Below are 15,225 nucleotides of genomic sequence, written 5' to 3'. Positions count from 1 at the left end.
TTTTCAAAATTTTGGGAGACTATATTTTCCCTTTTGGCTTGTTGAAGTTCAAACTAAACATTTGCTTTTGTAAACAGGCAAGAAATAATCCAAGTCTTAAAAAATATTATAAAGGTTAAAAACATGATTTCTTGTGTTCTCTGTAAAATTCCACTTACGTGGCAATTACTCCAATAAGGAACCATTAATTTAAAGGTGGAAAAGAAAAACATTTTTTCCTACTATACAGTATTTCCATCCTAAAGGAGATCAATCCTGGGTGTTCATTGGTAGGACTGATTTTGAAGCTGAAATTCCAATACTTTGACCACCTGATTCGAAGAGCTGACTCATTTTAAAAGACCCTGATGCTGGGAAAGATTGAGGGCAGGAGAAGAAGGGGATGACAGAGGATGAGATGGTTGGATGGCACCACCAACTCAATAGACATGGGTTTGGGTGGACTCTGGGAGTTGGTGATGGACAGGGAGACCTGGCGTGCTGTGGTTCATGGGGTCGCAGAGAGTCGGACACGACTGAGCGACTGAACTGAACTGAACTGGTACAGTATTTATCCATGTCTGTCCAGGAAAAAATGTATTTTCTGTTTGGTGGGAAGTATTTTCTTCCCCTGAAAGCTGTCTTAGAGCATTTGATAAGGTTTAAATGTCAAACATGAATCCATCTATCAGATCATATCTGTGGGTAGTTATATTGTGATAGGGAATTGCTTTTTCCAGAATAGTAAAAGCCAGTTGCTTTTCCATAATGTTATCTTTAAGGTGGCATTTGGAGTTCAGATTAGCTCTTTAGTTTCACAGAAAACACACACAGACACACACAACCCCCACCAAGATGTAGCCTTATTTAAACAGCTCTGGAAAACATCATGGTTTATATAAATGAAGCCTGCCATTAAATAGGTTGGAGGGGTTCGGGGGTGAGGAACGCCAAAGGAAGAAAAATACTAAAAATTAAAACACATTTTCTCTTGCTATTCATTTTATTTGAATCAGTTCCCAAGCAAGACTTTCATTTAATTTGAAGAATCCTTTAGAGTCTAACCACATTGATAGCCAGAATGAAGTGACTCCTACAAGAAACATTATGTTTGTTATTTGCTTCTATTTCTGTAACCTATTTACCTCATAAAGCCTGACAGATGACTTCACAGCACAGCCTCAAATTCATGCAGGGTTCACAATAAAAGCTCTAGTGTGAATATTACTAACATTATGTGTGTGTGTGTATGTGTGTGTGTGTGTGTGTGTGTGTGTGTATGTTTTTGCTGTAAGAAATTGGTGTAGAAGAGTATGTCTTAAAAGAGAAAGTGCTTTCTCTCAACATTATGAAGGTTATAAACCACTCTATATGCACTCAGTAACTTTAAAATATCGCTCAAAGGATGGCTGAAAAATAGGTATTTCAGAATAAGATTATCATAAATCAAAAACTGGGAGTTCAAATGAGAAACCAAGATAACACATCACTTTATATACTAGTCGTTAAAAAACAGCAGCTCGATTTGAATTTTTATGTGTAGTCCCAAATACGATTGCATTAGTATAAACTGGTGATCTTTGATGGCCTTTTCTTTTCTCAGCCTATGAAACTGTTTGTGAATGTGATTGGAAGCCATGAATTTATCAGTCAAGGAGTTCATGTGAGGGAAAAAACCATGGCCACCACCAGTAAAACCACTGATAAGACTCAATGGCTAAGCAAACTCAGTATTATGGGAAAATACTAAAGCATGAAACAGTGTTACTAAAACGTTGATAAAATCATTTCACACCAATGTAAATACATAAGATACATTTATTTTTTATTATATAAGCATTTCAATTTTTGCCATGACGTACATACATGGGTGGAAATGGTTTGATGAGTATATATGTGATATATGAGCTTTAAATATAAAGAACTTACAACATAGTAAAGAAGTTATTAAAAATAATCTTGTCTGCATTAATCATCTTGGGAGGACTTATATACCTTAATCCCGTGATGAAGTCACTATTTAAAAAAAAGTATGGAATGTCTCTCTGGAAATGCTTTCAAAGTTTGGAATAACTACAGATTAGAAAGTTCACAGAAAAACACTGTTCCCCGTTAATGACAAATTCCAGTTTTGCTAATAGCTAGAGTCACTTTAATTTTGAAAGATGTGAGGCTGATTTTCCCTTTTGGCTTATGATTGGGGACCATGCAGCAAGTTGAAGAGTCGTGACCAAAGAGGAAGCCTAAGGAAGATGATGACTTAGTTGATGCCTCAAGGAAAACCCCGAATCCAGAAATCTAGAGGCAAACCTACATGGCAAATAATTGTCCAGAAGAAGCCAAAAAATGAACTCAATTAATTATTGAAGGCAGTGTCATCCCAGTGGACAAGCAGGTGTGTGTGGCACTTGTCTTTTGCCTTCAAGTGACATCCTTGAGTCTGTCTTCCTGTCTAAAGCATTTGATATTCTTTTCTAGACTTTTTAATGACGTGGACTCTTTTAAAAGTCTTTATTGAATTTGTTACAATATTGTTTCTGTTTTACATTTTGTGTTTTTTTTGACCGCGAGGCATGTGGGATCTTAGTTCCCCAAACAGCGATCGAACCCCCAACTTCTGCATTGGAAGGCGATCTTAACCACTGCACCACCAGGGAAGTCCCAAAGCATCTGATATTTATGTGTGCTGCACACGCTCAGGTGTCCTGGACTGAAGAGAAGGTAAGAGGACTTAGTGCTTATTAAAAGTTGCTTTTGTGGAAGAATTGTATCCTGGGTTTTTTGGGGAAAAAAAAAAGTTTGAGAAGTTCTGCTGCTAAAATTGAAAAATGATAGAAAAAATAAGTTAAGGAAAGCCCTCTACTTTAGAGATGGCAATGGAATCTCAGTAAGGAAACTATCCATCCAGTAAAGGGTGGAAGCAAGAAAGGAAGTCCAGGTCTTTGGACTTTTTTTTTTTCTTTAATCCTTTCCTATCAGACACTGATTTTCTTATGGCATTTGGCAGTGTGTATCATGAGATCCTTATGGGCGAGTAGGAGAAACATCAACTGAATAAAAGTAATATTAGGGCTTCAAAACTCATTGGACAACTTAACGGCAAAAGGGGTGAAAATAGCCTTGCTGACCTAGAAGAGGTACTAGAAAGAGAAGAAAACCCTTGAGTTGTCACGATCAACTTTCTATAGAATGTAACAAATCCTTTCCAAATTTATACACTACATCATACTGAAAGGAGAGGTGATATATTTGACGAATAAACAAAAATTTCTAAAGTGCTGAAGTACTTCAAAATAATTAAGTGACTAAGAAGAATATTTTTAAGTAAAAGTGTTCAGAATAAAGTTTGGTTCTTTCTCAAACTTCAGAGAAGTATGACAATGTATATTAAAGACCTTTAAAAAGTATATATTTTGACATCTTATAGTTGCAAATTCACATTTAGGAATTTTTCCTAAAGAAATGATTACAGATGCATTCAAACATGTTTGCATAGGATGGTTATAAGAGTGCTGTTTATGATAATAGCAAAGAGAAAACTGCCTACTATTCAGTTAATATGGAAAAGTCCTCCATATTATCATATCAAAAGTAGCTTATAAGAGGCATTTCTTCAGTGAAACACTATATAGACTTTTAAGAGCTATCATTGAAACTAGTTTGATTTATGAATATACAAGAAAGTTAATGATATGTTGTTGAGTGACAAAAGCAGATTATGGAAGAGCAAATTATGTGAACACTTTTGTATATATCTGTCCATTTCCTGATATCTATAATGTGATTATATAAATTGTATTTTATATATAAAAATAAAATTGTGTTATGCAAAAAATGTGGATTGTTTCTAATTTTTTTTTAAATTTTGCTTGTTACTATGAATTAGTCACTAGCACATCTAAATAGCAAAATTAATTTTAAAACAGATACATGAGTATTTGGGTTTCCCTCATAACTCAGTTGGTAAAGAATCTGCCTGCAATTCAGGAGACCCTGGTTTGATTCCTGGGTCAGGAAGATCTGCTGGAGAAGGGATAGGCTACCCACTCCAGTATTCTTGGACTTCCCTTGTGGCCCAGCTGGTAAAGAATCTGTCTGCAATGCAGGAAACCTGGGTTTGATCCCTGGATTGGGAAGATCCCCTGGAGAAGAGAAAGACTACCCACTCCCATATTGTGGCCTGGAGAATTCCATGGACTGCATAGTCCATGGGATCCTAAAGAGTCGGATATGACTGACATAAGTATTTACAGAATTGGAGACATCACATGTAACCTATGTTTAATTTCACATCCAGCATAACAAAGCATTTAGTTTCTGTCCTTATTATTAAATCCATATTTGCTCATGGAATAATATAGAAGGGCTTCCCTGGTGGCTCAGATGGCAAAGGATCCACCTATAATGTGAAAGACCTGGGTTTGATCCCTGGGTTGGGAAGATCCCCTGCGGAAGGGAATAGAACTCCAATATTTTGTTCTGGAGAATTCCATGGAGAGAGGATTCTGGTGGGCAACAGTCCATGGGATCGCAAAGAGTCAGACACGACTGAGCAACTTTCACTTTTAATAAAGAAAGTCCTCAAAAGTTTAGGTGAGAATATAGCTCTCTGATTTTCAAAGTGCCATCATTTTCCTTGCAGGAAATCAGGCAAGAAATTACAACTATAAATATTTTTGGAGTGCCTGTATTGGGGCTTCACACGTCTAGGTTCATTCTAGGCCAAACATCAGTGAGACCTATAGACATGCTTTTTTAAAATATGGGGATGGTTTAGCAAATTCATTACGGGCACACACACACATATACACACACATACAGATACACACACATATAAATGACTGAGAAGGTATACATGTTTTCAAGAAGCAACTAATTTTAAATAAATTGTATAGAGGCAAAATTCGTGAAGTCCTATTGTTTCAAACTATTGCCTTGAACAGCTGGAGCTGTTCTTTTGTGGGGGAATCTCGGTTTGGCAAATCTTTTTGTGAACCATACAGGGCTATGAAGAAGCAGTGTTGGCATATGGCATGGCCAAGGTTCAATTACCAATTGAAAGGTAATTACTCCTGAGGTTCAGATGTTCATAGAGATATAGAGAGGGAAAACCAAAGTAAGCTCACTGAATCTGAAACATAAGTGGAAAAATTCTTGCCAGCCACTGACTCACAGAATAAAACACTAAGCATAATGACATCAGCAGAGTGAAGTAAATTTTAGATAATAAAATACACACAGCAGTGTGCATTATGAACATTAAAGCACTCGGGTATTTAAACTGAAGCGTAGTATATTTATCAGTAGCACTTCGGAGCATGGTTTTTTTGATGGTTAATATTACTTTTATATTTTAATGACTTTTTTGGCTATTTCTTTGCATTTCTACTGGTGTGTCCAAGTTTTAGAGTTTTTCCCCCTACTTTTAGTAAAAGTTTTAACAAGTCTTACTTGTTAATGTTGTTTAGTTGCTAAGTCATATCTGAGTCTTTTGTGACCCACGGACTGTAGTCCACCAGGCCCCTTTGTCCATGGAATTTCTCAGGCAAGAATACTAGAGTGGGTTGTCATGCCTTCCTCCAGGGAATCTTCCCAACCCGGGGATCAAACCCACGTCTCCTTCATTGGCAGGTGGATTCTTTCCACTGAGCCACTAGGGAAGACTGGACACTACAAATGAACTATGGCAACACAAAGAACAAAACCAACAACAGAAACTTAGTGTGCAAGAAATTATTCTTTTATTTGTGTGTGTATGTGTGTGTGTGTGTGTGTGTGTGTGTGTGTGTGTGTGTATAAAAGAAAATTCCAGAAAGCATGAGGATTGTGTAACAGAGGAAAAGAATAAGACCACTTTTTCTCCACAAATAAAGAACTTTTCCTAAACAAAAATTTAAGACAAAATAGAGCTGAAGACTATAAACCCACTTATAATATGTGATCTGTTGAAGCAATCTGGAATAAATTACTGATGGAGGTCATGCATAGGGGTCATATGCACAGAGGACTGTAGGGCTAAAGTACAAAATGGTCCTGACCCACATCATGAGTTTCCATCTAAAAACAACTGGCCTGTGATGGCAGTCTTAAAGGTAGCAACAAAAGGGCAGTTTTAAAACACTCAGTGTAACAACCTACATGTGTCTGTCCTGAATTCAAAACTGGATCCAGAAAACTAGTCACCCATCCACCAACAAATATGTGTTGATCACCTACAGTAAATAATTCACTGAAGGTATCCTAAGCCATAAGCAAGTTCCTTATCTTAATAGTCTATAACAGTGGGAGTTGGTGATGGACAGGGAGGCCTGGAGTGCTGCAGTTCATGGGGTTGCAAAGAGTCAGACACGACTGAGCGACTGAACTGAACTGATAAGGCACATACACAAATAACTGTAATGTAACCTACAAGTACCGTAGCAGAGATATGAATAAAGCATCTTGGTAGTTCAGTAAAAAATTAGTTCTAGTACAATACAATAATCTGCTGTTGGCATAGAAACCATCAGGAGCCATGGAGAATATTTGGGACAAGCCTGTAGAATCACAAGATGCCTAGTTCTGTAAGACAGACAGCATATGTGAAAGCTCTTTGGTCACTAAAGCGATAACTGGATTTGCTTTAATCATCTCAATTTCCACATGCTTTAGTTCCTCAGCCAAAGCCACCTAATCTGTTGTTGTTTTTTGGTTCTGTCTCAGATTTTCAAAAATTTAATGTTTCTACAGAATGGTGTCATTATGTCTATGAATTTCACTGAAATACTGGTTTCATCAAAATAGCGGAATGTGCAGTTCATTGATAGAAATAAGCCTTTGCCAGTCACTCTTAGATACAGGCAAGAGGTACAGAACAACTCTTTAGAGAAACTACTTGATGTGACCATGACAAATTCCTAAGAGAGGCAGAAAAGCAGACTGTGGTTATCAAATGACAAATCTTTCTCCAAGAGGCCCAGAAGAAAGGACACCTTTGACTTCTTTCTGGCTGCTCCTGAAAATTCAAGATGAGACAGGTGTTCAGGAGAAAGTGAAAGCTTTATTCTCTCCCACAAAGTTATCTTTATTATAAAGTGTCACGAATACCCGAGACAGAGTAATCGTAGCAATAGCTAGGACATGTTATAAATGAAGGAGGAAAGCCTATATTGCAATTCTGTAAAAAGGGCTATTTGTTCCCTGGATTATAACCATAGCCCCATAAAAATCTCTTGTTTCCTTCCCAAACCTGGTGAATAATATGGTTATTAGATTTACATTTACTGAGCACTATCAATGTGTTTTCAACCACAAAAATTGCTTCGATTACCCTGTGCCGAGTGAAAAGATATAAAACAATTCTTTAGCAAAAAGCCAGAGGTTATACTTTTAAATTGTGTGAGAAAAATAAACAATACGTGCCTCCAGGCCTGCTGATTATAGATAGTGGCGATTGACAGGCTGTATTAAAGTGAGGAGCCATGAGAAAGCTGCGCTATAAATTAAGAACAACAAGTGAATAATGTGTGTATAAATGTTTCATAAGTCATCTAAATCAATGCTAACCCATTCTTCCTTATTAGGATCTAGAGATAACCCACCAAACTTCTAAAAAATTAAAAAGTGATAAGCAGTGCACAGGAAAATGAACATCATAATTTATTTGATGTCATTTTAATGGATTCAATTTATGTTTTTCTTTTTGCCAGTGTCGAGTTCAATTGTAGATGATAAGTCTTGGTTATTATTGTAAATATAGCTTTTGTGCTCAAAATTACTTACAAAATGCTAATCAGGCTTATTTCCTGCTCAGTTCTATTAGTCTAGCCCTTGAAAGCATAGTTTCTAAGATTTAGAGACAGTTTTTGAATAGTCAAGCCCTCCCTATGGCACTGGGAAATTAAATTTGGTTCCTTTCCTGCTATTGCAGAACACTTATTCCATCAGGAGTAATTTACTCTAATTAGGGGCTATGTGCTCTGAAAATATAAGTATTTCTTTCATGAAAAATTTAACATTGTGTAGTTTTTATATTCCTGTCAACTTTAAGAAGAACTTATGACCAAAAGCATCTGATAGCGGAATGCCTTCTACCTCAGACGAGGCCCTGGGGAGATTTCTGGATAGCAGGGTACTCTAATTAGCAGCCTACACATTCTGGCCACATGACCAGGTAATTACAAAGTGTTTTCCAAGTCTAGCCTGACTTCTCTACGTTGCAGGAATTAATATCACTTTCCATCTCCCTGTCACAAAGTGACCTTTTGTCCACATAGAGTACCAAGAGAAAATCTCTTAGACCTAAGGAACACACCCTAAACCTACTACCTGAAAACGGCAAGGATAATCATCGTGCTATACAGACCCACTAAAGCACATTCAGCAGCCTTAGAAAATAATCTACTTAAATTTGGAAAAATAAATGACTTCCATATTCTAGACCCTTTCTGGATTTTAATGATAGCCTCAAGATAAAGAAAATTGGTGACATAAAAATGGAGCTGACATCTTACTATCTTCCATTTAGTAAGTGGACTGGAAGTTGACCAGGCAAACTGCCCTTAACCTGGAAACAGTTGTCAAAAATCATGTACAGTTCTAATGAGATGGATGAAACTGGAGCCCATTATACAGAGTGAAGTAAGTCAGAAAGATAAAGAACATTACAGTATACTAACACATATATACGGAATTTAGATAGATGGTGGCGATAACCCTATATGCAAAACAGAAAAAGAGACACAGAAATACAGAACAGACTTTTGAACTCTGGGGGAGAACGTGAGGGTGGGATGTTTTGAAAGAACAGCATGTATATTATCTATGGTGAAACGGACCACCAGCCCAGGTGGGATGCATGAGTCAGGTGCTCGGGCCTGGTGCACTGGGAGGACCCTGAGGAGTCGGGTGGGGAGGGAGGTGGGAGGGGGGATCGGGATGGGGAATACATGTAACTATATGGCTGATTCATGTCAATGTATGACAAAACCCACTGAAATGTTGTAAAGTGATTGGCCTCCAACTAATAAAATAATATTAAAAAAAAAAAAAAAAAAAAAAAAAAAAAAATCATGTACCACCTTTGACCTTTGTTGACTTCCCCTCTCAGGGTCATCTGTATAGCAGATGCTAAAATAAATGGAATGAAGGAACAGAAAATCCAAAAGGACTTTGTGAGGTTGACTCATAAGGTATCTTTTAAGCCATTTTTCTGTTTTTGTGTCAGTTACTTTACAGAGGTCATGTGACTTGCGCTGTACTGTTGACCACAAGTCACAACTCAACAGGCAAAATGTCTGATTGACTATTTTGGTATCTACATCTATGTTCATTAATGGGTCAATTACATTATTAGTTTTAGATAGATAATCTTGCTATCTTTGAAACTGACTGGAAGGTTTTCTTAGTTCTGCATACTGAGGAACCTAAATGGATTATTAAGCCTAAAAGTTATATCTGGCTTTATGACCCCGTCTTTCATGAATTCAATGAGATTGTATTATTTCAGAAACTAAGGGTTCAGAAATCGTATCATGAGGTCACCAATTTCCCACAGTGGTTCTTTTATGACAGTGAAAGTTAGATTAGAAAGATTGCTGAAGCGTTGCTATAATTTTCCACAAATTACCTTTACTCCTAAGGTCAATGCAGTCATCTTCACTGATAAGAACTATCAGTGAGGTGTTCAAATGCAGATGCAACATAGCACATAAGATGGAATCATCTCAAATTTGAAATCATGAATAATTTCAGTGGGTGTAATCTCCGTGCAACATTCCTTTTTCCATTCTCTAGTCTCTTAATAACTCAAGATAACTTGATTCATAAGTGTTAAGAATATTTTTTGAGATGCATACTTAAGTCCCAAGCCTACTCACCAGCTGTCAGGTTGATCACTGCTGACTGTATTTACTTAAGCCAAACTACATGTATTATTGTGTTTGTTATTGACTTCAGTGTTCTCATCTTATTGTCATGTTAGAAAATAACATTATAATTATACTTAGTTAAATGAGTGCATTTAAAGGCAAATAAATTTTAGATTATACATGGTATCCTTTGTGTCCATCCTATTTAAATATATAACTGCAAAATTCTTAAACATGCTATTTGTGGTGCCTAATCTCTAAACATATATTCCAGTATCTAAAGATTTACACTTACTTACATTTGGACTATTCTACTTAAGAAATATGAATTCTTAGTATTCTTGAATTAAAGATAGAAGGGCAAAATAACATGACAATGTGTACAAAATGTCATAGGTAATTAACTTAGAATGTGGTTCAGTGATTCAAAAATGTTAACATAAGTTCAACTAAAAGCATGAATTTCACATTATCAAAATAAAATATAATGTTTAATTAATCATACTTTCTGCCTTCTCAGGTTACATAATAGACTGAGTTGAACTGAAGTTTGAGGATAAAATTTCCAATATTCTAAATTTTATCAGTGAAATAAGTATTGGGATACAATTTTAAGCTACCATATGACTCAATAATCCCACTCCTGGACACACACCTGGAGAAAACTATAATTCAAAAGAGACACGCACCCCAATATTCATTGCAGCACTATTTACAATAGTCAGGACAGGGAGGCAACCTAAATGTCTATCAACAGAGGAATGGATAAAGAAGATGTGGTACACATATATAACAGAATATCAGTCATAAAAAAAGAACAACATAACAATATTTGCAACAACATGGATAGACTTGGAGATTATCATACAGAGTGAATTAAGTCAGACAAAGAAATACAAATCATATGATATCACTCATATGTGGAATCTAAAGAAAATAAAAGTTACAAATTAACTTATTTATAAAACAGAAGCAGAGTCACATGTAGAAAAGAAACTTAGGGTTTCCAGAGGATAATGGGGGGAGGGACAAATTAAGAGTTTGGGATTGACATATACATACTACTATATACTACTATAGTATACAGATACTTAATAAAAAACATTCTGTATCGCATAGTGAACTCTAGTCAATATCCTTTAATGGCTTACATGGGAAAAGAATTTTAAAAAATAAGAGTAGATATAAGTATAAGACGATTCACTTTGCCGTACACCTGAAATTAATGCAACAAATTAAATCAACTATACTCCAATAAGAATTTTGAAAAACTCAATTATGAGAAATGTACGGAATTGCAGTAGAATTCTCCCTCAGATATGGGCAGAGGACTGGTTCTAGGACAATCACTGATACCCAAATCTGTCGATGCAAAGTCTCTCCTACAGAATACTGGGCATGCATGCTAGGTTGCCTCAGTTAGGTCTAATTCTTTGTGATCCCATGGACTCCCACCAGACTCCTCTCTCCATGGGATTCTCTAGGCAAAAAGTACTGGAGTGGATTGCCATTTCCTCCTCCAGGGGATCGTCTCGACCCAGGGATTGAACCCAAGTCTCTTTTACCTTCTGTATTGGCAGGCAGGTTCTTTACCACTAGGTAGTATTTGCATATAACCTCCAATATGCTTTAAATCAAATCCAGATTACTTATAATACCTAACACAATGTAAATAGTTGCCAGTGGGCAACAAATTCAAGTTTTGGTTTTTGAAGGTTTCTGGAAATTTTTTTTTCTAAATGTATTTAATCCATGATCAGTTGACCCCAATATGTAGAACTCTTTGATGCAGAGGGCTGATTGTCTATGAACATCAAACTAATCTACAGAAGTCATCACAGGCCTGTCCATCAATGTTGCAAGAAGTTAGAAATCACACAGAAATCATGCCATGAAGGAAGGATGGGTTTCCTTTTTGTATGGGTGGTCTGCATCTATGTGGCTCTGCTGGCCATCATTCAGAAGAAGAGGGTAAGGATCAGGATCTATATGATGCTTCAATACCACCAGACTTCTCAAAGTCATATACTCTGATACTCTCCAAATGGCTGTTATGCTGCAAGACTTAGGGTAGAATCCAGGATTCCCACTGAAGAAGGCGCCTCAGTAGATTCTCCCTAGCAACAACCAGACTCAGGCAATTCTATCACACCCCCGCTGCTTTTCTAAGCTCTTTATTAGTTTCTAATATTGTCTTTTCCATAACAGGTTCATTGCCATTCTAGCAGATCTTCCAATTATTCTAACTACACTCTTTGAAGATCAAAACAAGACTACATTCTGAAAGCCAGAGAAACTATTAGAATGAAATGTGTTAATGCTGATAGTTCTGACCACCTTTGCCCACTTAAAACCCCAAAACTCTGGCCAAGCCATGATTTTCATCTCCGTTAAAATCAATATTTTATTCATTCTGTAAGAATGTGCTGACGATTATTTCAACAGCATTTCAATTAACGTAAGTGTGCAGAAGGCTTCTCCATGTTTTTATAAATTAAAATAATTAAGTAATTGTTTATCGATATTTTCTCATGACTAAAATCCAACTGAACTATGAAATCTGCTGGTTGAATCACTGACAAAAACCTCACCTCTGTGATATACACAAGTGGGTCATACTTTTTTCATATCCCTGAAGGAAACTGATAGTGATTTATATTTGCTATTGTTTTATTTTTAAAAATTCCTATCATATTACAAGACTACTACAGTTCTGGTGGCAACATCAGTGCTCTTAAGAGATATTAACCTGGACTATTGATAATTTGTTACATTTTATCAATGAGGAAGCCTAGATGTCTAAAGTATGTCTTAGTTAGGTATGCATACATACATTAGAAATATTAGTACTGAAAAGCAGTTGAGATCAGTGTTTCTGTTGAAAATCAAACTATTACGGAAAATATTTTTTTCCTTAATCACTTTTCTGAACCATTTTGATTCTTTTATTTTCATCCTTCTCCTGGTTTTATCCCAACTATGGGTTCGCCTGATGTTGTTTGGAATGTCACATGATTGTAGCTTACATCTATGTTATAAATAATACAACCTGGCTCTCTGCAAATAATTAAATACATCAATTCGTTATATGTTCACTCGTTAATTCATTCAACAGATACTTATTAAGCACAGTGTAACTAATAAAACTAATAAATGTTTTCATGATTATACATACTATACACACAAAATATATATAAAGAGTTATAAAGCACGGGTTGAACTTGAATTGGATTCCTAACCATAAAATCCGTAACAAAATTCATTAAAGTTCCTTGTCAACCTGAGGCTTTTGTCTGTGCCTATGTTCTTGGCACATGGCAGGTGCTCAATAAATGTTTGTCTTCTAAGAAGAGGTGCAGGTCAATTACTCAAGTAGTGAAAAGCATCCTTTCTAGTTAGGATCATTAGAAAAAAATTGAAATGAAAATATCTCAAAGGAACCTTGACACATGGAAACAGTTCTAAGGTGAGATATTTCTTCATCTTTTCCCCTCAGAATTTTGTTTTTGATCTCTATCACAGCAGTTGCCTTACTGTATTTTAACTTACTTCTTTATATGCGTATCTCCTATTCTAGAATACATAGAGTATTTGTTCTCAATTGTTGCTCATGTCCCATTGAATCTTTATATCCTTAGCATATATGCATTTCTTTAAAATATACATGGCAATTGTTCCAGTCATGTTTTAAGTAAATAATCTTGGATCTTTATCCTTAAAGCTCTTATTCTTCAAAGAAAACCATCATAATGTTGATTTTATAGCTTTACTAAAGATTTCACATGCAGGCAGGTACATTCCTTGAAGATTTTTAGAGATATTTTTATGCCAGAAAGAAAAGTATAATCTTACATGGCATTTTAAAATAATCACCATAGTAACACACTCTCAAAGTTTTCACCCTGCAAGAATTTGCTGCAACTTCATTTACTAATGTAGTTGAAATTTGGAAAGATACTTATTTAAAATATCCACACACACACTTCTACACTTATGCAACTTCAGTGTTCAATGTTAATTCAAGTAAAACAGCACTTGACATAAAGTTATCGAAAGCTATCTATTAATTGCATTAATAATTGCATTAATAATTACAAATGCAATTGTAATAATTGTATTATTACAATAATTACATAATTGCATTATGTGTGTTTGGGTTAAAAAGTAGGTGTTGAACTTTCTATAAGAGCTTATGGATATGTTGATTTTAGGTAGGAAGTATGGGAATATTTTATTTATCTCCCACTGTGTGTGTGTGTGTGTTAAACTGCTTCAGTCGTATCCGACTCTTCGCGATCCTATGGTCCTATGGACTGTGGCTTGCCAGGCTCCTCTGTCCATGGGGATTCTCTAGGCAGAATACTGGAGTGGACTGTAATGCCCTCCTCCAAGGGATCTCCCTGACCCAGGGATCAAACCCACCTCTCTTATGTCACCTACACTGGCAAATGGGTTCTTTACCACTAATGCCACCCTGGAAACCCAGCACCCACTATACCTTACCATTAATCCATATATTCTGTGATACCAACTGGCTCATTGTTTGGGGCTTCAAAGAATTTAGAAATAAGGAAAGGGACTGGGCTGATGAGAACCTACTTCATACCAGGCTAAAAGCTAGACTCTGGGCATCGAGAAATTGAAAAGTCCTTGAAGTGCTTATGGCTTAATGAGGGTAACAGATAGATAAACAGACAATTACACTACAGCCCATTAACCATGTTGGCAGAGTGTAAATTGATAGAGTCATTCTGCAGGGCTATTTGGCAATGTAAAAGCTGTAAAAACTTGCCTACCCTTTGATCCAGCAAGCCTCCATCTAGACATCTGGTCATTTATATCTGGGGGCTTGGTTGCCTTGCTCTGCTTTTCCTATAGTTTTATTACGATCATGATTACTTTGCTATCATGCCCAAAGTTGTCAGGTTTGGAAACGGAGAAGTGCAGGTTGAGCAGAGAGGACCAGAGAGAGAGAGGAGATGATGCTATAGTAATATTGAGAAGCTTAGACAATTCTTTGGGGAATTTGAATTTTATTTAAGGAGGGAAAAGAAACAATGGGAGATGAAAGACAGTCCTCCGTGAAGAGACAAGATGTGGATACAGGGGATGTTTCACAGGAGTTTGCATACACTGAGCTACATGACGAGAAATGAAGTGCCACTCCCCACAAGCCTGTGAAGCCCTTCTCACACATGGCATTTCACTCTATGTGGCCACAGAGAATTGGCTCCCTTGTTCCACACCAGCTGAGCCACACATTGAGCTGCGTTTGATAGACAGACCTCTTCAGCCTACCATCTTTATGCCTGCCTTAGAAATCTGACCTTATGTATGCACGTTAGTCATTCAGTCATGTTTGACTCTTTGTGACACCATGGACTGTAGCCCACCAGGC

General features: G+C 36.5%; 1 protein-coding gene across 2 annotated transcripts in view; it reads right to left on the bottom strand.

The window, feature by feature from the left end:
• GPC6 (glypican 6) overlaps positions 1-15,225 on the bottom strand; it is a 1,181,547-nt gene that overhangs the window by 521,047 nt on the left and 645,275 nt on the right. The window lies entirely within an intron of this gene.

The sequence above is a fragment of the Muntiacus reevesi genome, chromosome 11 (genome assembly GCF_963930625.1).
Source record: "Muntiacus reevesi chromosome 11, mMunRee1.1, whole genome shotgun sequence".
Lineage (NCBI taxonomy): Eukaryota > Metazoa > Chordata > Mammalia > Artiodactyla > Cervidae > Muntiacus > Muntiacus reevesi.
The sequence above is the reverse complement of the archived record's forward strand: the minus strand, read 5'-3'. Positions and strand labels throughout refer to the sequence as shown.